This window comes from Pseudophryne corroboree, chromosome 11 (assembly GCF_028390025.1).
Source record: "Pseudophryne corroboree isolate aPseCor3 chromosome 11, aPseCor3.hap2, whole genome shotgun sequence".
NCBI classification, from domain to species: Eukaryota; Metazoa; Chordata; class Amphibia; order Anura; family Myobatrachidae; genus Pseudophryne; species Pseudophryne corroboree.
The window spans coordinates 175,076,594-175,100,509 of record NC_086454.1 but is presented as its reverse complement, the minus strand read 5'-3'; the positions used below and the strand labels follow the sequence as shown (position 1 = coordinate 175,100,509).

Here is a 23,916-nt window from a genome sequence, read left to right as displayed (position 1 = left end):
CCAACTCATTCCCTATGTATATAGCACACACTCCACACAGGTATCAGTGTTATTCATGTACAATGCTAAATAGTTTTCAATCAAATCAGAATTATCCTGATTTGATTGAAGACTATGTTGAATTGTACATGAATAATACTAATACCTTGTGTGCTGCTAGGTCTTGCCCTCTTCCCTGCAAGATAACAGCCTTTTTGGGTGTATGCTTTTGATGCGCAAAAAGACCTTGGTTCGGGGTTCAAGTTTGGGGGCCCACAACTCACTAGTTTCGCCACTGAGTGAGTGCATGATTACTCTATTATGAGATATAGAATGTACCTCCTATTTTTATATATGGAGCTCCAATCACGTGATCGGACTCCTGTTTACATTCCAAACTAAAGGTGATGTGGTAGACGGGAGACTATGGGGTAAATTTACTAAGATTCGTAATTTCCGAAAAAAGGTCAAAGTTCAATCACGAATGACATCGACAGTGTAAAACTGCAACTTTTTGAATTGATTACGATGGATTTACTAAGCTGTCGTATTCGGGTTTTTCTTTTCTTCCGATGTCGATGTCATTCGTGTTTTTTTACCTAATTTTATGGCAGTGATTAGCAAAACACTGCCGTTTTTTTTTTACAATCAATCTCGGCCGGATCTGTGTGATCCGTGCTGGGGTTCTTATTTTTTATTTATTTAATTAAACAATGTAAAATTTAAAAAAAAAAATGCGTGGGGTCCCCCCTCCTAAGCATAACCAGCCTCGGGCTCTTTGAGCCGATCCTGGTTGCAAAAATATGGGGAAAAAAATGACAGGGGTTCCCCCATATTTAAGCAACCAGCATCGGGCTCTGCGCCTGGTCCTGGTCCCAAAAATACGGGGGACAAAAAGAGTAGGGGTCCCCCGTATTTTTAAAACCAGCACCGGGCTCCACTAGCTGGACAGATAATGCCACAGCCGGGGGTCACTTTTATACAGCGCCCTGCGGCCGTGGCATCAAAAATCCAACTAGTCACCCCTGGCCGGGGTACCCTGGGGGAGTGGGGACCCCTTCAATCAAGGGGTCCCCCCCCCAGCCACCCAAGGGCCAGGGGTGAAGCCCGAGGCTGTCCCCCCCCATCCAATGGGCTGCGGATGGGAGGGCTGATAGCCTTTGTTGTAAAATAAAAGATATTGTTTTTAGTAGCAGTACTACAAGTCCCAGCAAGCCTCCCCCGCATGCTGGTACTTGGAGAACCACAAGTACCAGCATGCGGCGGAAAAACGGGCCCGCTGGTACCTGTAGTACTACCACTAAAAAAATACCCAAAAAAAGACAAGACACACACACCGTGAAAGTATAATTTTATTACATACATACACACATACATACATACTTACCTATGGCCCCACGCAGGTCGGTCCTCTTGTCCAGTAGAATCCAAGGGTACCTGTTGAATAAATTATACTCACGAGATCCAGGGGTCCAGGCTCCTCGGCAAATCCAGGGTTAATCCACGTACTTGTTAAAAATAAAAAAACGGTATCCCGACCACGAACTGAAAGGGGACCCATGTTTGCACATGGGTCACCTTCCCACGAATGCCAGAAACCCACTTTGACTTCTGTCTAAGTGGGTTTCTTCAGCCAATCAGGGAGTGCCACGTTGTAGCACTCTCCTGATCAGCTGTGTGCTCTTGTCCTCACTGACAGGCAGCACACGGCAGTGTTACAATGTAGCGCCTATGCGCTACATTGTAACCAATGCTGGGAACTTTCTGCCCTGCGGTTGACCTAAAGTGACGTCACCGCTGAGCAGAAAGTTCCCAGCATTGGTTACAATGTAGCGCATAGGCGCTACATTGTAACACTGCCGTGTGCTGCCTGTCAGTGAGGACAAGAGCACACAGCTGATCAGGAGAGTGCTACAACGTGGCACTCCCTGATTGGCTGAAGAAACCCACTTAGACAGAAGTCAAAGTGGGTTTCTGGCATTCGTGGGAAGGTGACCCATGTGCAAACATGGGTCCCCTTTCAGTTCGTGGTCGGGATACCGTTTTTTTATTTTTAACAAGTACGTGGATTAATTCTGGATTTGCCGAGGAGCCTGGACCCCTGGATCTCGTGAGTATAATTTATTCAACAGGTACCCTTGGATTCTACTGGACAAGAGGACCGACCTGCGTGGGGCCATAGGTAAGTATGTATGTATGTGTGTATGTATGTAATAAAATTATACTTTCACGTTGTGTGTGTCTTGTCTTTTTTTGGGTATTTTTTTAGTGGTAGTACTACAGGTACCAGCGGGCCCGTTTTTCCGCCGCATGCTGGTACTTGTGGTTCTCCAAGTACCAGCATGCGGGGGAGGCTTGCTGGGACTTGTAGTACTGCTACTAAAAACAATATCTTTTATTTTACAACAAAGGCTATCAGCCCTCCCATCCGCAGCCCATTGGATGGGGGGGGACAGCCTCGGGCTTCACCCCTTGCCCTTGGGTGGCTGGGGGGGGGGGGACCCCTTGATTGAAGGGGTCCCCACTCCCCCAGGGTACCCCGGCCAGGGGTGACTAGTTGGATTTTTGATGCCACGGCCGCAGGGCGCTGTATAAAAGTGACCCCCGGCTGTGGCATTATCTGTCCAGCTAGTGGAGCCCGGTGCTGGTTTTAAAAATACGGGGGACCCCTACTCTTTTTGTCCCCCGTATTTTTGGGACCAGGACCAGGCGCAGAGCCCGATGCTGGTTGCTTAAATATGGGGGAACCCCTGTCATTTTTTTCCCATATTTCTGCAACCAGGATCGGCTCAAAGAGCCCGAGGCTGGTTATGCTTAGGAGGGGGGACCCCACGCAATTTTTTTAGCAAAAATAAGCACTTTCACACCCCTTCCCACTGATATACATGCACGGATCTCATGGATCCCTGCATGCATCTCAAATCACGGATAAAAAAAGCAGGTCTGTTTTTTTTTAGGACTTTTTTACGAGTTGTAATTTTTCACGGCAGTGTTTTGTGTTTTTTTGCTTTGCACTTCTTAGTAAATGACCGAGATTCATACTTAAACAGCCGCGTTTTGACCGATGGTGTATTCATTCGTAATTTTTTACCTAAACTAGCAAAAAATTACGAATGCCCTCATCACTGCCGTGATTAGTGTTTAGTAAATGACCGAGATTTACCGAGATGACACTTTGATGAAAAAACGGCATCTCGGTCAAAATCGGGAGCTTAGTAAATATACCCCATTTTGTTTGATGCACAAAGTTATAAAAAATATTGTCTAAAATGACCTTCAGGCTGTGTGTATAAGGTGTATATGAAACATAAATGCATTCTGTGCTTAGATTTAGGTAACATCAGCATGATATCTCATTATGGTATGCAATTATTCCAAAATACGGAAAAATCCCATATCCAAAATCCGTCTGGTCCCAAGCATTTTGGATAAGGGATACTCAACCTGTATAGTGAAAATTGTAAGGAAAGTTAGTGCATATTACACTGTGTGAACACAGCTTGCGATGCTGATGCGCGGTCCCACGCGAGCGCCATCGCAAGAAAAGATATACTGCACAGGCAGTCCAACATTGACTATATCGGCAGGGCTGGGCTCCGGCACCATTGAATAGCCAGTGTTGGGCAAACAGCGCATTGCGCCGTGTGTACACAGCTCAAGAAGGTGCCATCATTGGCTGATTTGCCTCCCATGGGATTTATTAACAAATACACACTGGTAGGATTATTCCCACGGCAGGTTCAGAATCTGTAGAACCAACTTACATACAAATACATAGTAACATAGTATCTAAGGTTGAAAAAAAGACAATTTGTCCACCGAATTCAACCTATTGGTGGTCTCCTATGCAGTTTTTAGGACTAATTTTGCCTCATGCTGATGTCAGCCTTTTTGTTTTAATGACAGCCGTTTTGTTTTAATAACTATAGTGCGTGACTAAGCACTATAACCCTGAATATCCTTATCCATTAGGAATTTATCTAACCCATTCTTAAAGGTGTTGACTGAGTCTGCCGTTACTACTTCCTCAGGCAGGGAATTCCAAACACGTATTGTCCTTACTGTGAAAAAACCCTTTCGCCGCATTGTGCAGAATCTCCTCTCCTCTAACCTAAGCGAGTGCCCACGTGTCCTCTGAGCTGATCTTATCAAAAACAGGTCCCGTGCATGCTCTGTATATTGTCCCCTTATATATTTGTAGATGTTGATCATGTCCCCTCTTAGTCTCCTCTTTTCCAGTGTAAACATGCCTAGCCGTGCAAGCATTTCCTCTTATTCCAGATTCTCCATTCCCTTAATTAGTATGGTCACCCGCCTCTGAACCTTTTCAAGCTCCAGGATATCCTTTTTGAAGTATGGTGCCCAAAATTGTACACAGTATTCTCGATGTGGCCTCACTAGTGATTGATATAATGGTAGTATAACACTATCGTCCCTTGCATCAATTCCCCGTTTTATGCATGCTAATATCTTATTAGCATTCTTTGCTGCAATCCTACTTTGGGTACTGCTACTTTGAACACCCAAGTCTTTTTTCAGTACAGAATACCCTAATATTACCCCATTTAGTATGTAGGTGTTGTTTTTGTTCTTGCTACCACAATGCATTACCTTACACTTGTGGGTATTGAATCTCATTCTCCATTTAGTTGCCCATGCGTCTAGTTTCACTAAGTTGTTCTGAAGAGACTCAGCATCCCCCTCCGTATTTATAACCTTACACAATTTTGTATTGTCTGCAAAGATTGACACCATGCTCTCTAGACCTACTGTTAGGTCATTAATTAAACATTTTAAATAATAGTAGTCCAAGTACAGACCCTTGTGGCACACCACTTAGCACTTCAGTCCAATTTGAAAATGATCCAGTAACCACAACACGTTGCTCCCTATTATCCAATCAATTTCCGACCCAAGTGCATATTGTGCTCCCTAGCCCTATTTCCTGTAGCTTATAGATAAGTCACATGTGCGGTACTGTGTCGAAAGCTTTGGCAAAGTCTATAAAGATTATATCCGCCTCCTTACCCTGATCAAGGTTCACACAATCACTGGTTGTATTTTCATTTAACAACCAGAACATATACTGTAGACTAGGAAACTACAAAGACAGTCATTTAAAAGTCAATATCAGGCCTTTCAGCTTTCAATATATCTTTAATTTATTATACTGTACTATACAATTATTGTGGATTACATAGATTTCCTATATAGATCAATCTGGTCACAATATATCACTACGGGGGATATCCAATAATCCCCGGTAAAACATCTTTTTCCAGTGTTTCACAGATTATTTGTTTTCAGGCTATACAGATTGATCGCTTGTAAAAAAAAATTACCAGGGCTAATTGGATATCCCCCTAAGTACTATATGGGACTGAATTAGTGGATTTTGCCTTTTAATTAACACTTTTCTTCTAACTTTCTCACATATATATGTCAATCATGTCTGATTTTTAACCTCTATATTTCACTGTTCCTTTGCCCATAAATTGGGATACCTTTATAGAAAGAAGCAATAAAAGCAAAGTTTCACTAAAATAAATGACTCATTGTGCGCCCATTACAAATAACCTTATGTTCCTTTCCCTCATATCATAGTTCAACTTGGTTGAATCAGGGATACAACCCCATAATCTAATTGTGTGATTTAAAAAAAAAAACAACATGTTTTTTTTCCATTGTGATAAATAATCATTAATCTTCGTAGTGTGCAGATATAACTTTCTCCTTTTTCATCAACAGATTGGCCAGATAGATTTCTAGCTGTTTTGGAGCAGTTTGTCCATTTTTAGCAGCTGCAGACTGACAGTGGTTTTCCAACCACCCTCTACATTACTGAACAGTAAATCCGGCCCTTTAGTAAGCGCCTCCTTATGTTTCCTTTATACAACAGACAGTGTAAGCACAGAGTACTAGATATACCATCACTGATACACATAGTGACCCGCGGCATTGCTGGGCCCCATGGTAAAATTGTAGGACAATTTGGGCACTGCAGTGAATGTACTGGACCTATGTATGTTTAGAAGATGTCCAAGTTCATCTCTTTCATCACCAAAGCAAAGGGCCTTGTAATGGTGACCCAGCATTGCCTCATGGCCTCCTCACATCTGGACCCCATAGCTGCCATCCCCTCTGAGTATACCCACTAATGCGAGAAAGTGCCCATGTGTCAGTGACCAAAAAGAGGAAAACTGCATGTCTACAATCGTGGATTTTTGTTAAATAATTTGATCTGTGACCGGTTCATAAGATACATTTTAGATATGTAATTATAAATGTTACTATTACTTCCGTTATGTAATACAGCCTTTAGCTTTAGTGGCCCTTTAAGTCTAGTTATCACTATGGCAACAGCACTAGAACCATTATTGCTCATCCTGATGTCATAGCAATGCCAGTTGTTCTTTCTCAGACTAGCTGTGAGCTCTGTGCCTGACAGTTGTCTCACCTACCTGAGCATCGAAACGTTGCGGAATTAGACTACATTTACTTCATTTTACTCTTTTTTATATATTTACTACTACATTTACTTTATTTATTCTTTTGTATATAGTATTTTTTTTTGTATTCATATTTAAGCCTTTATAAACTTCACCTCACCTTTGGTGAGTGTGAGCAAGCTGCGGAGCAATGGACTCTGGGTAAGTCACTTCAAATAGTAGCTTATAGGATACTGGGGAAGGGATAAAACATTGCGATGCTGACTGTGTAGCGGAGTCACATATTATGGAGAGAAAAGATATCAGTAACTTGGGGACTATTTCTGCTGGTCAGTACTGCTGTAGAGATCTGTAACTAACATTGTTACTGATAGTTATAGATCTTATAGAGCCACTATTCTGATATTCTCTATGAAGAAATACAGTAATAAAAAGCATGTATCCCATCAGGGAGCCAGTATGACCTCACAACGCTTCCACATGTAACATGAGCTTTCATATAGTGGGAGAAAGTACTTACACAAGATGGAAAGGATGACGTGGCCACATTTATGGAGGAAACACCTGATCTGTGGATGGCTGCAGAGCTTCTTATCATCTGAAAAACTAAAGGATATTTAGAATGAAAGTTACATATTACTGTTTTCCCCGTGTGCAATGTCAGCCAGACCTGCCATCCAGCAAACCTAGCTGCGTCCCCACTTTACAGCGGCAATGTATATATGTGTCTGTGGATGCTGAATCATCTTTCACATGAAAATAAATATTACCATATATAATAGAGAATAATTTATCACACAGGCAAACTGCCCAGCCGCCCCCAGCCAAGAAAAGAAAACTAAGAATCTGTGAATATCCAAGCCACCATTTCAAGGCTCCTCGCCCAGGACATTGGAAAAAAGAAGCCTTTTACAGATTGCTGGGTAAGGCTTATTGGCCCTCATTCCGAGTTGATCGTTCGCTAGCTGCTTTTAGCAGCATTGCACACGCTAGGCCGCCGCCCTCTGGGAGTGTATCTTAGCTTAGCAGAATTGCTGACGAAAGATTAGCAGTTCTGCTATTAAATATTTCCCTGCAGTTTCTGAGTAGCTCCAGACCTACTCCTAGATTGCGATCACCTCAGTCCGTTTAGTTCCTGGTTTGACGTCACAAACACGCCCTGCATTCGGCCAGCCACTCCCCCGTTTCTCCAGCCACTCCTGTGTTTTAGCCTGACACGCCTACGTTTTTTAGCACACTCCCGGAAAACGCTCAATTTCCGCCCAGAAATACCCACTTCCTGTCAATCACTCACCGATCAGCAGAGCGACTGAAAAGAGTCGCTCGGACCTGTGTAAAATTGCATAGTTTTGTGTAAAAATACTTAGCGCGTGCACGCAGTGGCCCATACGCATGCACAAATTCGCCCATTTTTTGCCTGATCGCTATTCTGCTAAAAACGGCAGCGAGCGAACAACTCGGAAGGACCACCATTGTCTGATCCTTTACTAACATTTGGCTATGGGTGATGTAGTGGGGTCCAGTAGGACCCGGCAGTATTAAGCTCCCTCCTAGCAGCTCCAGAATGAGTCTAAGTATCGCTACTTGGGAATCCCAACAGGTGCAGTGAGCACCTGCTGTGATTAGGGTAAGACCGCTGGGGTCTAGATCCAAACCTCCTAAAACTGACACTGGCTAGGAAGGGGCACTAGACCTCGGGGACACAGCTCTGGAAGTGAGTCTGGGTGTGAAATCTAGGATAACAGACAGCAGTACAGAGAGGGCTGACATCACTGCTTTCTGGTGTACAGGATGTGAATGCAATATTTACCCAACAACACTGACAGTTTCTAAGAGTTTAAAAATAGGATTTTGGTACCTACCGGTAAATCCTTTTCTCGTAGTCCATAGAGGATGCTGGGGTCCACATTAGTACCATGGGGTATATACGGGTCCACCAGGAGCCATTAGCACTTTAAGAGTTTGAGAGTGGACGGGGCGTGGCCTGGCTAGCAGTGAGGACAGAAGCACCTCTCATGAGCTCCTGCTACCTAAGGGCTCAAATTCCAAATTTACCCCCATAAAAGTACCCTGCTCCCACCTCCACATACCTTATTGCCTCTGCCCTCAGTAGCCCCCAACAGGGAAGCGAGCTGCGGAGTCGGGAGGCGGCCTTGGCTGTCTCTGCGGACTGCGGCCTTCCCCTCCGGGTGAAGCCGGGGCCTCGATTTTGGCGCCTAACGGGGCCGGGCTCCGGAGCCCTCAGCGGGAGCCGAGAAACCTCCTCCAGCCCTCCTAGATGTACTGCGCTGGGCTGTGGTGACCTCGTCTACCCCCCGTGGTCCTGCACAGCGGAGTTGTGTGGCCGACGAACCGGGCCTGCGTCCTCCGGCTACCTCCGGCCGCCGAGGCCTACTACGCGACCTGCAGCCGGGGCCTGGAGTTTGGGGATACCCCGGCCGGGAGCTCCGGGACCGGAGCGCGGCCGCACCGGAACCCCCAGGACATCGGACCTTCCCCCCCTGGCTTGGCTGAGCACCCCCTGGCACCTGGAGAGAGCCTCAGCACCTCCACCAGCCCCACAGGAGATTTCTGAGGAGGGTGGACTGCCCTGTGTGAGCTGCGGCGGCCATCTTGGATTCCCGGGCCATAAGCTGGAGAGAGCTGTGCACACCTAAGGGAAGCCCTGAAAAGCTGTAAAACACATTCAGCGGGCTGATCTACCTTCAATGCCTGGTCCACTTGGAGGGTGGTGAGTACCTGCTGTTGCCACAGCAATCATCCCCGATCTGCACCCCTGCCCCATAGAATCCTGTGACACGAACCCGGAACCTCCATTTTGCTTTCTGGCATTTAGCCAGGGTGAAGATAAATTGCATTATACCACACACCTCTCACCCGTGCAGGCCCACAGATTCTGCCCGCACTACCGCCCGCAGTGGCAACAACCATGAAAGAGCTTTAATATCCACGGGGTAAGCCGGGGCCACGGGATGAAGGGTTAAGCCGCAACCTACCTCGACACCGGAGCTGACGCCTGGGAAAGCCCAGCCCCCGACGTCATGACACTCGGATCTAAATGTTCCCGACCCACTCTTAAGATGAGTTAACGCAGGATAATAAAGTGCCATAACTAAGTAATACAAATCTATCTATAACGTTCAGGCACACTATCCCCAACTCAAAGGTTAGGACACCTGAAGAAGACAAATCTATCCCCCTCGGGTGAGCTACTTGATCTACAATAACAGAAATCAGGAACACAAAATAATTTTGAACACCGACCAACTCCTACGAACCTGACAAGACACCCTCCTCCGCCCCCCGACCCTCCTGGGGCTTCCACCATTCACCCCACCAGCTGCAAAGGAGACCGGTGCAAACCTAAAACGGAAAGCAATCCGACCTCCCCGGACTAATATACGGACCCTGAACTGTGTCCCCCCGTTAACAATTTTTTCATTCCCTTTTTTCTTTTTTTCTCACCTCCACCTTCACCCCCCCCCCCTTTTTTTTGGTACATACATGCCACTATGTCTAAAAATAAAAAAGCAACACAAGTCCCGACTAACTTCTTTGGCTCAAAACCTAAGGGCCCACAGAACCCCAACATGTCCGCAGGCTCCCCCCCCTCTCCGTGCTCATCGGAAACAGGTATCGACCCTCAGATACAGGCGGTCATGTCGAGCCTACTGGAGGGGGTACAATCTGCGTTCAAACAGGAACTCTCGAACGCCATAGCCGACTTTAAATCAGACCTTACAGCCCTTGGCAATCGAACGGACACATTGGAAACCAAGACAGACGATCTCTGTCGCTCCCAACACCGACTTGACAGTGAGCTCACTAGATTGCACGAAGAAATGGAGACCCTCAAAGAGCGACAAGAGGACCAAGAAAATCGCTCGCGTAGAAACAACCTACGCATACGCGGCATCCCGGAATCGGTCCTCGGAACATCGCTGCCGGCATTTCTGAGAGATTTCTTCACGCACATAACACCAGACCTCACAGAAGAAGAATGCCTCTGCGACAGGGCACACAGAGCACTCCGTCCAAAACCGTCTCCTGCCCAACCACCCAGGGATGTTATTATCCGTTTCCATTATTTCCGTTCGAAAGAGAAAATCTTGTCCTCCGTTCGAGACTCACCGGAGACTCTGTTTAAGGGTATGCAACTACAGATTTATCAGGACCTAGCCCCCTCCACGATCCAGAAACGGCGGGACCTCCAGCCGGTCACCCGGATCCTGCGTCAGCATCAGATCAGATACAGATGGGGATTCCCCTTTCAACTCCATGTCTCGGTCAACAACCTTGTCCACTCAGTCAAGACCCTAAACCAGGGACAGGAACTACTGGCAAAGTTAGATCTCCTCCCAGCATCACCCGTAGCAGAGTCGGCGACTTCCTCATCGAAAACACCGCACCCTCCGCCACCCCTTCCCGACTGGACAAGGGTGACCCGACAGCGTAACACGGACAAAGACCCTCCCTGACTTGGGGATCCCCCCACTGTGGATCATACACGTCATGCTGGCGCAACACTCGCGCGCATTGAACTGAGCCAAAGTCGTGGATGATCCGACCTCCATCCTTCTGCCAGTATCGTAATTATTTTCTGTTATTGCTGTTATAACTAAGCCATACTTGCTTGCACCCCTGTGGTTTATCCTCCCCCCCCCCTACCCCTGTTTATATCCTTTTTTTTTTTTTGTGTGAGTCCCTCCCTCCCTCCTTTCTCCCCCTTCCCCAATCCCCTCCTTCTCCCTCCTTCCCCCTCCCCATTTCGAATTTACGTTTAAATTTCTTGTTGTCTGGACACAGTTCTCACTGTCCTATACTGTAATATGTCCGATATAGTTAAAAAGGCTGACCCCGACCCTTGTGGCCCGGGCACCCTAGGCCCTCTCACATGGTACCCTGGTTACCCCCCCATAATCCCTCACTGATGCTTACAATGTTATTGATGCAATGCTTTCTCCCTGGCGGTCCCCGAATGGGACCCACAACTTTAGGGATGTTTCCCCGTTTGGGGTGTTTCTTTCTCTTCTCTATTTTCCTCTTTCTTTCCCTCTTCTGGCGACCTCTGCCTGACCTCCCCGTTCCTTTTCTTGCTAGGCCCGGAGGGGTGGCCCTCTCCTGGCGCGAGCGGTACGCTACTGGACCTTTAGGGCAATATGTCATACTCCCCCATGCAAACAGCCATGTCCCTTAAAATATTCTCGGCCAATTTAAATGGCCTAAACTCCCCTAGGAAACGCACTGTGTTCCTGAGCGCCTGCAGACGTGAGAAAATCGACATAGCATTTCTCCAGGAAACACATCTCACCGGTCCCCATACCCAGCTTAAGGGCAAATGGTTCTCCCAGTCCTACTTTGCTTCGGCAGACTGTAAAAAACGGGGTGTGGCCATATTAGTTCGCCGTAACATCCCGTTTATCCACTCTGGGACAGTGACAGACCCAGAAGGTCGCTTCCTTATGGTAATGGGCACCCTCCGCTCAACGGCTCTCACACTGGTCTCCACCTATGCCCCCAACCAAGACCAGTCTCTGTTTTTCGACTCTCTTTCTAAACGCTTATCACGGGAAGCACAAGGAAGCATTATTATGGGTGGCGACTTCAACACCATAATCGACCCCTTACTAGACAGATCTGCCCCCCCCCCCGCATGCTTCTATATCAACCCTCCCTCGGGCCTCCCGCACACTTACCGCCATCATGAAACATCACGGCCTCTGTGACACTTGGCGTTCTCAACACCCTCACATCAAAGATTTCACACATTTTTCAGCCCCACACCAACACTACTCCAGGATCGATATGATCCACATCTCCTCTGCTCTCATGCCACTGATCTCGGACACGGGCATTACACCTCTGTCATGGACGGACCACGCTGGGGTCTATCTCCTCATAGATATATACCGCGTGCCGCGTAAGAGATACAAATGGCGTCTGGACGACTCGCTTTTACAACACCCCTCAGCATTAGAGGAAACCAGACTAGCAATCACACACTACTTCACTGAAAACACATCTCCCGATATCTCGCTCAATGTTCTCTGGGAAGCCCACAAAGCTACGATTCGCGGAGCCTTATTAGCAAAATCGTCAGCTCTTAAGAAAAAAGCCGCGCAAGAGATATCCTCCCTTGAAACAGAAATAGCCACCCTTCTATCCAAACATAAAGCATCCCCCAATCCCTCCCTGCTCACTCAGATAGATTCCCTCCGGGGACAACTTAATACCCTCCTCTCCAACCGCGCGGCATTGATCCTCCGGAAGCTGCAACAACGCTTCTATGATAAAATGGATAAAATAGATTCCCTACTGGCCAACAAACTACGCCGCAAGCAAGCGTTGGGTGCAATAGATAAATTGTATTCGTCACGAAGGGGAACCTATACATATGACCCTGAAGTGATGGCCGAAGAATTCCGTTTGTTTTATAGCTCCCTTTATAACCTACCCGACCCACCCCAGCAGTCTCCAGAAGAGACGGGGGGAGTGCGCTCATACTTGTCTGATACTCCAATCCCAACCCTGTCGGATTCTCAGTCGGAAGCCCTTAATTGTCGAATCACGGAGGAGGAGACATTAGCCGCCATACGATCAATGCGCTCGTCGGCCGCCCCAGGCCCGGATGGTTTCACAGCCCAATATTATAAACTCTTCGCGAAGGAGCTGACCCCACACCTAACCTCCCTATTTAACGGTGTTTTTAAGGGAGCCCCCTTCCTGCCAGAGTCCACCCGAGCCGATATAGTGGTAATCCCAAAGCCCGACAAAGACCCGACTAGCTGCCTGAACTACAGACCGATTTCACTATTGAATGTCGACCTGAAGATATACGCGAAAATATTAGCTAATCGCCTGGGGCCTTTGATGCCCGGTCTGGTCCACCCGGACCAGGTCGGCTTCATCCCTGGACGCCAGGCACCTGATAACACCAGAAGGGCCATAGACCTAATATATTCGATCCAAAAAAGGAAATCTCCCTCCCTCATCCTGGCCCTCGATGCGGAAAAGGCCTTCGACCGTATATCGTGGTCTTTTGCCTTTGCAGTCCTTGGCAAACTGGGATTCTCCGGAGAATTTTTGGAAGGGATCAAAGCACTTTACCGCTCCCCATCGGCCCAAGTTATGGTTAATGGTGTCTCCTCCTCCAGTTTTGAGATTGCCAACGGCACCAGACAGGGTTGCCCCCTTTCCCCGTTAATTTTCGCACTAGTCATGGAGCCCCTAGCAGCAAGAATTCGCAACAACAATTCTATTCGTGGAATATCCACAGGCCTATCCGAACATAAGATAGCGTTATATGCCGACGATGTCCTGATCTCCCTCACAGACCCAGCCCAATCCCTCCCCGCCCTCTTATCCGAGATCACCTCATACTCCCAGTTCTCTGGATATAAAATAAACGTTAATAAAACAGAGGTCCTAAACTTTTATATCCCAGCAGATCTCAAACAGGACCTCCAGAACATCCTTCCATGTAACTGGTACACAAAGAAAATCAAATACCTCGGTGTGTACCTGACCCACCATCACCACCAACTTTTCCAAGCAAATTATCCCCGTCTATTGCAGGCAATCAAGGAAGATTTGGTGGAATGGTCCAGCTATTTTATATCATGGATAGGCAGAATTAACTCCGTCAAGATGAGCGTACTCCCCCGGCTTTTGTATTTATTTCAGACCCTCCCAATTTACGTCCCTACCTACGTGTTCAAGACCCTGCAACGCCAATCCTCCCTTTTTATCTGGAACCATAAGCGCCCCCCGCGTTAGACTTAAATTGCTTCAACGCCCCTCCAGAGGCGGAGGCCTGGGTATCCCGGACTTTAAGAAATATTTCTATGCTGCACAACTTGCTCAGTGCGCACAATGGTGCAACGAGGGAGGGTCACGAAAGGTCTGGGTGGGAATCGAAGCAGAGGAAACGGGCCTAGCTACATTATCCTCCCTACTTTGGCTTCACCGAAACCAGCGTCCACGCGCGGCCCTCTCGCACCCTGTAGTAAGCCGTTCATTAGCGACATGGGATCTAACAAATAGACGGTTCAATTTAGCCCCATACCCATCTCCGCTAATTCCATTATTTCACAACCCAGCCTTTCCTCCGGGCATGGGTAAAGCCTCGCATACATGTTGGCGCTCGAGTGGTATATTATACGTTAACGATATTACCTCCAATGCCACTTTCCCACAATTCGCGGATATCCGTGAAGGAACAGCAATCCCCTCTTCGGATTTCTTCCGCTACCTACAAATCAGACACTTCCACTCCACCACTACCACCACCCTCCTCCACAGACACTTATCTCCCTTCGAATACATTTGCTGGAAACGCACCAACACCAAGGGCCTCATATCAGATATTCACATCTTACTTGACGACTACCCCAACACATCCCAAGCCCCCCACGAAGCGGCATGGGAAAAGGAACTGGGAGTAACTATAGACAATGAAGACTGGGTAGATATTTGGGACAATGCTGCCTCCAGCTTTATCTGTGTGAAAATTAAAGAAAACACATATAAACTACTCTACCGCTGGTACTATGTCCCAGCCCGCCTACACACTATGTTCCCCAACACCCCAGATGGTTGCTGGAGGGGGTGCATGGACAGTGGCTCTTTCTTACACATATGGTGGACCTGCCCCAAAATTCACAAAATATGGGGTGAACTCATTATATTGCTTTCGCGCTTATTTGATATCTCTATCCCCCCAGACCCCCAATACTTCTTGCTCCCCATGTCCCTCCCAATCCTCAATAGACACCAAAACAAACTATTTCGACATGTAGTTTCGGCAATGACATGCCAAATTGCTACAGACTGGAAGAGCCTGACCCCTTCACCAATGCCGGTGATAATCTCCCGAATATGGTATGTCCACAAAATGGAATATATGACCGCAGTCATACGTAACACCTCGAAACAATTTGACAAAGTATGGTCCCCGTGGCTAAACCTACAGCAAGCCTCCTCCCCATTTGTGGCCTGACGCGTACCTCGCGGTTCGACCCGCCTCCTGCCCTGGAGGGCCCCCCCTCCCCCCCTCTCTACTCCCCCTCCTTCTCTCTCCGACTGGAGGCTCTCAGCCTCACCTGCTTTTCTATCCCCTTTTTTACTCGATTTCTGAGTACTCTTTTCTTCTCATTGACTCCGCTGACTCTCTATGACGGAAGGCCAATCCGTCGCCGAGAGTGCCCCACCGCATACATCTTAACTTTACTCTCTTAAAATAAGGGGAAAACAAAAACAAAAAAGGATCAATTATTCTGTTGTTGTAACAATTCAATGTAACTATATTTGTTCTTTAAACACCCAAATTGTCCGGGTGCTCTGTTACCAATGTAATCTTATTTTGATCCACCCAATAAATCGTGTTTAAAAAAAAAAAAAAGAGTTTGAGAGTGTGGACTGGCTCCTCCCTCTATGCCCCTCCTACCAGACTAAGTCACAGAAACTGTGCCCAAGGAGACGGACATCTTCGAGAGAAGGATTATACACAGATAGTCGTGAGAATCGTACCAGCTCACACATACAAGGCACGTCAAGCCAACGAAGCTTGAACACTCAACAACCGCTGAAATATTACTTACCAAGTAACAATTCAGTACTCAACTAAATGAAGTTGTACTGAGTCAAATAACATTTGCAGGAAAACGAAGCGCTGGGCGGGCGCCCAGCATCCTCTACGGACTCCGAGAAAAGGAATTACTGGTAGGTACCAAAATCTTATTTTCTCTGACGTCCTAGAGGATGCTGGGGTCCACATTAGTACCATAGGGATGTACCAAAGCTCCCAGAACGCGAGGGAGAGCGCGGAGGCTCCTGCAAAACTGATTGACTGAACTTCAGATCATCAGAGGCCAAAGTATCGAACTTGTAAAACTTTGCAAACGTGTTCGACCCAGACCAAGTTGCAGCTCGGCAAAGTTGCACTGCCGAGACACCCCGAGCAGCCGCCCAGGAAGACCCCACCTTACGAATACAGTGGGCCCTAACAGATCTTGGACAAGGCAGTCCTGCCGTAGAAAAAGCATGCTGGATAGTGAACCTAATACAGCAAGAAATAGTCTGCTTAGAAGCAACACACCCAATTTTCTTGGGATCATATAGGACAAACAGAGAGTCCGACTTTCTGTGATGAGAAGTTCTCTTCACATATATCTTCCGAGCCCTTACAACATCCAAGTACTTTGATGTAATTGAGGAGTCAGTAGCCACTGGCACCACAATAGGTTGGTTGATATGAAATGCCGACACAACCTTCGGAAGAAACTGCTGACGTGTCCGGAGCTTAGCTCTATCTTCATGGAAGATCAAGTGAGGGCTTTTACAGGACAAAGGCCCCAGCTCTGACACACGTCTAGCAGAAGCTAAGGTCAACAACGTGACCGCCTTCCATGTAAGACATGAGCCGCACGGACCCTAGCAACGGGGACGCCACTGGCGGACCGTGTTCCCCGTTGCTAGGCTTTAAGAGTTAATGTATTCTCCTGCTCTCTGGCCATGCAGCAAGGCAGCTGCACGGCATTTATTCTAATCAGCCTTTTGGCAGCTGATTGGAGGACTCCTTGTTAAATACACTCCCAGGGCTTCTCACAGACACCGGTAATAGCTTCCTGCATGCTGTTTCTGTTTGCTGAGAGTCTGTTCCAGTCTTGCTGTATCCGGTCATTCCAGTATTCGGAAGTCCTGAACTTGGAAGTTTGTCATCTTATTCCTGGAGTCCTGACTAATCACCATATAACATCCAGTGGTGTTCGTGAGTCGCGGCCTTGCCGTGTGTTGCGGCTTGTCCGCTTTATTATTTATTATTTGTGTTTTGGAGCATTTTGCGGAGGGTTCCGCTTCCACAGGTCCACTCTGGTATCCGGCGGTGCTGGGTAGGAGTATTGGACAAGTGGATTTTGGTTGTCCTTTTCCCTGGCGGGTTTCCGCACATACTTCTGTTTTTGTTAGTTAGCTTGTTGCCCCTGGCCTGTTGTCAGTCAGAGGTCCTCTTGTTATCATCCTGCCTCGGATTTCCCTTTGTCTCTCACTAAGACCGGGGGGCACCGGAGTTGGGCAGACATAATCCGCCCTTCAAACGTGGCTGCCAGGGGCTCAAGAAACCATAGTCTCGCAAGGGATTTCTGACAGCACGGGTGAGACAACAGAGTTAGGGCGCCAGGGGCTATTGTTCTTTCCTGTTCCCTTCCCCAGCATTCCGTTCCAGTGCTCCGGTCCTTGCCATAAGATCTCCTCTGACCAGGAGTGCTGGAATCCCACTGGGATTTCCGATAGCACGGGTGAGACAATAGAGTTAGGGCGCCAGGGGCAACTAGTCTTCCCTGCTCCCGTTACCTGCATTCCATTCCAGCGCTCTGGTCCTTGTCATAAAATCTCCTCCGGTCAGGAGTGCTGGAATCATAACATTATTACCGGCCATACCAAAACTTGAAATTAAACGGAGTTTAATTTTTTCTTATTCAGTTTTTGTAAGAAATTGTCGGCCTCATGAATCCAACAGGGTTAGGACCAAATCCTGGTCAGCTCTTAGTCAGTCAGATTCAAGAACTTACTCAGATGGTTCAGGATCTTTCCCTTCGGGTGAAGTCGCAGGAAGATCTTTTACGAACTTCCCCGAGGGTAGTTCCTGAACCAAAAATGCATTTGCCTGACCGTTTTTCTGGGGATAGAAAAGAGTTTTTTAATTTTAAAGAATCCTGTAAACTTTATTTTCGTTTAAGACCGATCTCCTCGGGTACTGAATCTCAGCGGGTCGGGATTATTATTTCTTTGCTCCAGGGGGATCCCCAGACTTGGGCATTTGGTTTAAAAGCAGATAATCCGGTGTTGTTGTCAGTAGACGCTTTTTTTGGGTCTTTAGGACTGTTATATGACGACCCTGATAGAGAGGCATCCGCTGAAGGTCAGTTGCGTGCTCTCAGACAGGGTAGGAATCCCGCAGAGGTTTATTGTACGGAGTTTCGCCGGTGGTCGAACGACTGTGGCTGGAATGACCCAGCCCTGCGCAGTCAGTTTCGCCTCGGCTTATCAGAATCTATTAAAGACAGTCTCCTCCAGTATCCCGCTCCTGAGACTCTCGATAAACTCATGGAGCTTTCTATTAAGATTGATCGTCGTCTCAGAGAGCGGAAGGCTGAAAAAGGAGCATCGGTCAGGTCATCTCCGTGTGTATATTCCATCCCTGAGGACATAGAGGAGCCCATGCAGATGGGTCTCTCCCGGTTGTCTCCTGAAGAGAGAGCCAGAAGGCAAAACTCTGGTCTTTGTTTGTACTGTGGGGGTAAGGGACATTTTGCTCGTAATTGTCCGAATAAGTCGGGAAATGCCTTGACCAGGTGAATTGTGAGGGGGTTCACCTAGGTCTGCAGCTTATCTCCTCGCATAACTCCCTTTTAGTCCCAGCTAAGGTTTCCTTTGGCAGCCTCAGTTCCTCGGTGTCGGCTTTTGTCGACAGTGGAGCCGCAGGAAACTTTATGGATTTAACTTGGGCCAAGGCCTTAGGCATTCCTCAGTTATCTTTGGGTAGGAGTGTCACCATGCATGGTTTAGATGGGAGTCCACTGTCCAATGGGGTTATTTCCCTCTGTACACCCCCTGTACTACTTACGGTAGGAGCTCTTCATTCTGAAAAGATCGAGTTCTTCCTTACCCATTGCCCAGCAGTTCCAGTGGTTCTGGGTCACCCTTGGCTGGCCTTTCACAATCCCACCATTGATTGGCGGTCAGGGGAGATTTCTCAATGGGGTGTCTTCTGTGATAAGGAATGTATTTCGTTTCCAGTCAGAATAGCTGCTGCAATTCCTGAACTCATTCCCGTGGAGTACCAGGAGTTTGCTGATGTGTTCTCCAAGGGCAATGCAGACATTCTGCCTCCCCATCGGCCTTATGATTGCGCCATTGAGCTAATTCCTGGTGCCGCATTGCCAAAGGGAAGGTTATATGCTTTATCCGGGCCAGAAACTGCGGCCATGAATGACTATGTTAAAGAGAGCCTAGGGAAAGGATTTATTAGGTCATCTAAATCTCCTTTAAGTGCAGGCTTCTTCTTTGTGGAGAAAAAGGATGGCTCGCTCAGACCTTGCATTGACTATAGAGCCTTAAATAAAATCTCAGTTAAAAATACTTATCCTCTGCCGCTGATTTCTGTCCTCTTTGATCAGCTGCGTTCGGCTGTGATTTTCTCCAAAATCGATCTAAGAGGAGCGTATAACCTCATCCGAATCAGGTCCGGAGATGAGTGGAAGACAGCCTTCAGTACTCAGTCGGGTCACTACGAGTACCTAGTGATGCCGTTCGGCTTGTCTAACGCTCCAGCAGTTTTCCAGGACCTCATTAACGATGTGCTCCGTGACTTCCTAGGGAAATTCGTGGTCGTTTACTTAGACGACATCCTGATTTATTCTGACTCTATTGAACAACATGTTACCCAGGTGCGTCAGGTTCTTCAAAAGTTACGTGAGAATCATCTATATGCCAAACTGGAGAAATGCGAGTTTCATGTCACGGAGGTATCTTTTTTAGGACACATTATTTCCCCTAGGGGATTTTTCATGGAACCAAAGAAGCTTCAGGCCATCCTTAGTTGGGCGCAACCCACCAATTTAAAAGCAATTCAGCGCTTTTTAGGGTTTGCGAATTATTACAGGAGGTTCATTCATTCCTTCTCCGACCTGGTTGCTCCCATTGTGGCCCTGACAAAGAAAGGAGCGGATCCTACCAACTGGTCGCGTGAAGCGGAGTTGTCCTTTCGGGCCTTGAAACAAGCTTTTGTCTCGGCTCCAGTCCTTAGACATCCCAATCCAGGATTGCCCTTCGTTGTGGAGGTTGATGCCTCGGAGGTTGGAGTAGGGGCTATACTATCTCAAAAGGATCCAGAGTCTCAGGAACTACATCCTTGTGCCTTTATGTCTAGGAAATTCTCCTCCTCTGAATCCAACTATGACGTTGGTAACCGGGAACTACTGGCAATAAAATGGGCTTTCGAGGAGTGGAGGCATTGGCTGGAGGGAGCAACACATACCATTTCAGTATTGACTGACCATAAGAATCTGCAATACATCGAATCAGCTAAGCGGCTGAATGCCCGGCAGGCTCGTTGGGCTTTGTTCTTTACTCGTTTCAAGTTTATTATAACTTTCAGGCCAGGTTCCAAGAATACCAAGGCAGATGCTCTGTCACGCAGTTTTCTTCCGGTTCATGATAACAGTCCTGTTACTCCCATACTTCCATCTTCAGTCATTTGGGCAGGCCTCACACAAGATTTATTTACCCAGTTAAAACAGCTTCAACACCAAGCTCCTGGAAATTCTCCTGCTGGTCGTCTTTACGTCCCTGAGTTCCTGAGAGCTAATGTTTTGACTGAGTTCCATGATAACAAAGTTTCCGGGCATCCAGGGATCTCTAAGACATTGGAGTTAGTCTCCCGCTCAGTATGGTGGCCTGGTCTTTCTAAAGACGTTAAGGAGTTTGTTTCTTCATGTCAGGTTTGTGCACAGCATAAGGTTCCCCGTTCCTTGCCTATCGGGCAACTTATGCCCTTGAATGTCCCTCTCAGGCCATGGTCTCATATTTCCATGGATTTTGTGGTGGACCTTCCCCTTTCAGCTGGATGCAGAGTCATTTGGGTGGTAGTAGACCGTTTTAGCAAGATGGCTCATTTCATTGCCCTTCCCCGACTGCCATCTGCCCAAGGATTGGCAGTGTTGTTTCTCCGCCATGTTTTCAGACTTCATGGGTTGCCCACTGATATTGTTTCTGATCGGGTCCACAATTCGTTGCACAATTCTGGAAGTGTTTTTGTGCCTCATTAAAGATGAGATTGTCATTAACATCTGGTTACCACCCACAGTCCAACGGGCAAACCGAGCGAGTTAACCAATCATTGAAACAGTATTTGCGTTTGTACTCAGCCAAACTCCAGAATGATTGGTCCGAGTTTCTTCCATTGGCGGAGTTTGCTTACAATAATTCTTGTCATTCCTCCACCAACGTGTCTCCATTCTTTTCAGTTTTTGGTTTTCACCCCAGAGCTAATTCTTTTTTTCAACATTCCTCAGTTTCCTCGCTAACCTTAACCTCCCATCTCAGAGCCATTTGGAAAAAAGTGCACCTTGCTCTCAGAAAAGCGGCCTTTCGTGAGAAAAAAATTTCTGACCGGCTCCGACGTCCTTGCAATTTTAAGGTGGGAGATAGGGTATGGTTGTCGACTCGTAACATTAGACTTCGACAATCTTCAGCTAGGTTGGGACCCAAATTATTGGACCATTTCATATCATTAAAAAAGTTAACCCAGTTGCTTTCCGGTTACGTTTACCAAAATCTCTTCGGATTAGTAATACGTTTCATTGCTCCCTGTTGAAGCCATACATTTCTTCCAATAAATTTCCTCGGAAGATCTCTCAGGGAAGATCTCCAGTGGATGTACAGGGACAACAGGAGTTCCTGGTGGAGAAGGTTCTCGATTCCAAGTTGTCCAGGGGCCGGCTTTATTTTCTGGTTCACTGGAGAGGTTATGGTCCAGAGGAAAGGTCCTGGGTCCTGGATAAGGATCTTCATGCCCCAAGGCTCAAGAGGGCATTTTTTCGGGAGTTTCCTTGGAAGCCTGGCTTTAGGGGTTCCTTGACCCCTCCTCAAGGGGGGGGTACTGTTAGGCGCCGGGGTCCACTCGTCGGTGCGGCCCGGCGCCTAGCAACCAGGGACGCCGTACGCGGACAGCCGCCGGCTCCCTGGCAACGCTGGACGCCGGGCACGCTGAGCCGCACGGACCCTAGCAACGGGGACGCCACTGGCGGACCGTGTTCCCCGTTGCTAGGCTTTAAGAGTTAATGTATTCTCCTGCTCTCTGGCCATGCAGCAAGGCAGCTGCACGGCATTTATTCTAATCAGCCTTTTGGCAGCTGATTGGAGGACTCCTTGTTAAATACACTCCCAGGGCTTCTCACAGACGCCGGTAATAGCTTCCTGCATGCTGTTTCTGTTTGCTGAGAGTCTGTTCCAGTCTTGCTGTATCCGGTCATTCCAGTATTCGGAAGTCCTGAACTCGGAAGTTTGTCATCTTATTCCTGGAGTCCTGACTAATCACCATATAACATCCAGTGGTGTTCGTGAGTCGCGGCCTTGCCGTGTGTTGCGGCTTGTCCGCTTTATTATTTATTATTTGTGTTTTGGAGCATTTTGCGGAGGGTTCCGCTTACACAGGTCCACTCTGGTATCCGGCGGTGCTGGGTAGGAGTATTGGACAAGTGGATTTTGGTTGTCCTTTTCCCTGGCGGGTTTCCGCACATACTTCTGTTTTTGTTAGTTAGCTTGTTGCCCCTGGCCTGTTGTCAGTCAGAGGTCCTCTTGTTATCATCCTGCCTCGGATTTCCCTTTGTCTCTCACTAAGACCGGGGGGCACCGGAGTTGGGCAGACATAATCCGCCCTTCAAACGTGGCTGCCAGGGGCTCAAGAAACCATAGTCTCGCAGGGGATTTCCGATAGCACGGGTGAGACAATAGAGTTAGGGCACCAGGGGCAACTAGTCTTCCCTGCTCCCGTTACCTGCATTCCATTCCAGCGCTCTGGTCCTTGTCATAAAATCTCCTCCGGTCAGGAGTGCTGGAATCATAACATTTAGGTTCAGAATGGGCCTGACCGAACCATCCGGTTTCGGTACTACTAAAAAGTTCGAATAGTAACCTTTGTTCTGCATGTGAGGTGGTACTGGCACAATGACCTGTGCCTCCACCAGTTTCTGGACAGCATCTTGTAGTACAGTGCTGTCTGCCAACAGAGTTGGTAAGCCGGATTTGAAAAATCGATGAGGAGGGAGACTTTGAAATTCCAGCCTATATTCCTAGGATACTGTAAGGATAATATCTCTGAACCACCTCGATGTGATGACCTCTTAGGTACCCGTGAGAGCAGCTCTTAACACAAAGAGTAAACACGCAGCTGTTGGTTAAGAATCACTCTGCTTTATTAGGGGCAGAACAGCTTGTTAAAAAGGACAGGATATATGGGTGTATACAATACGTGCAAGAACATAATGGGTTAAGGAAGTTAACTTACGACACTACATGCAGGATATCATACAGCGGAAACATGGAATGCACGAGGGCACCACGAGCTCTATGTCCTTATAAGGACTTCCGTACACGGACAGGGGTACGTGCTGAAACTAAAGAGCAGTCAGTACATAGTTTCAGTGTGTGACGTGGGAGTAGCTTCATAAGGTTATGGGGACCTTGAGACGTCTTTGTCTCTGTAGCAATAGCAGTGAGTAGAGAACACAGACCCTTTAACCCTTCAATCCCCTCTTAGAATCATACATTTAAATGATATGATTCTTCTCACTAAACTCCTTATTCCTATATTTGGCAAGGTACTGCTTGTAGTCTTCAGGGGAATTTACGTGTGCAGGGGCAATGGATTCATACATAAGGGTATTCTCAATACCTTTGGTAGCAAGCTTTCTGCAACATGGTATGATGC

At 47.4% G+C, this 23,916-nt stretch overlaps 1 long non-coding RNA gene across 1 annotated transcript in view; it reads left to right on the top strand.

Annotated features, from left to right (window-relative positions):
- Positions 1 to 7,235: 7,235 nt before the first annotated feature.
- Positions 7,236 to 23,916, top strand: part of LOC134970076 (uncharacterized) — a 35,886-nt gene continuing 19,205 nt past the window's right edge. Inside the window, exon 1 of the long non-coding RNA XR_010189644.1 lies at positions 7,236 to 7,351. This is a non-coding gene — a long non-coding RNA (uncharacterized LOC134970076). The remainder of the gene's footprint in view (positions 7,352 to 23,916) is intronic.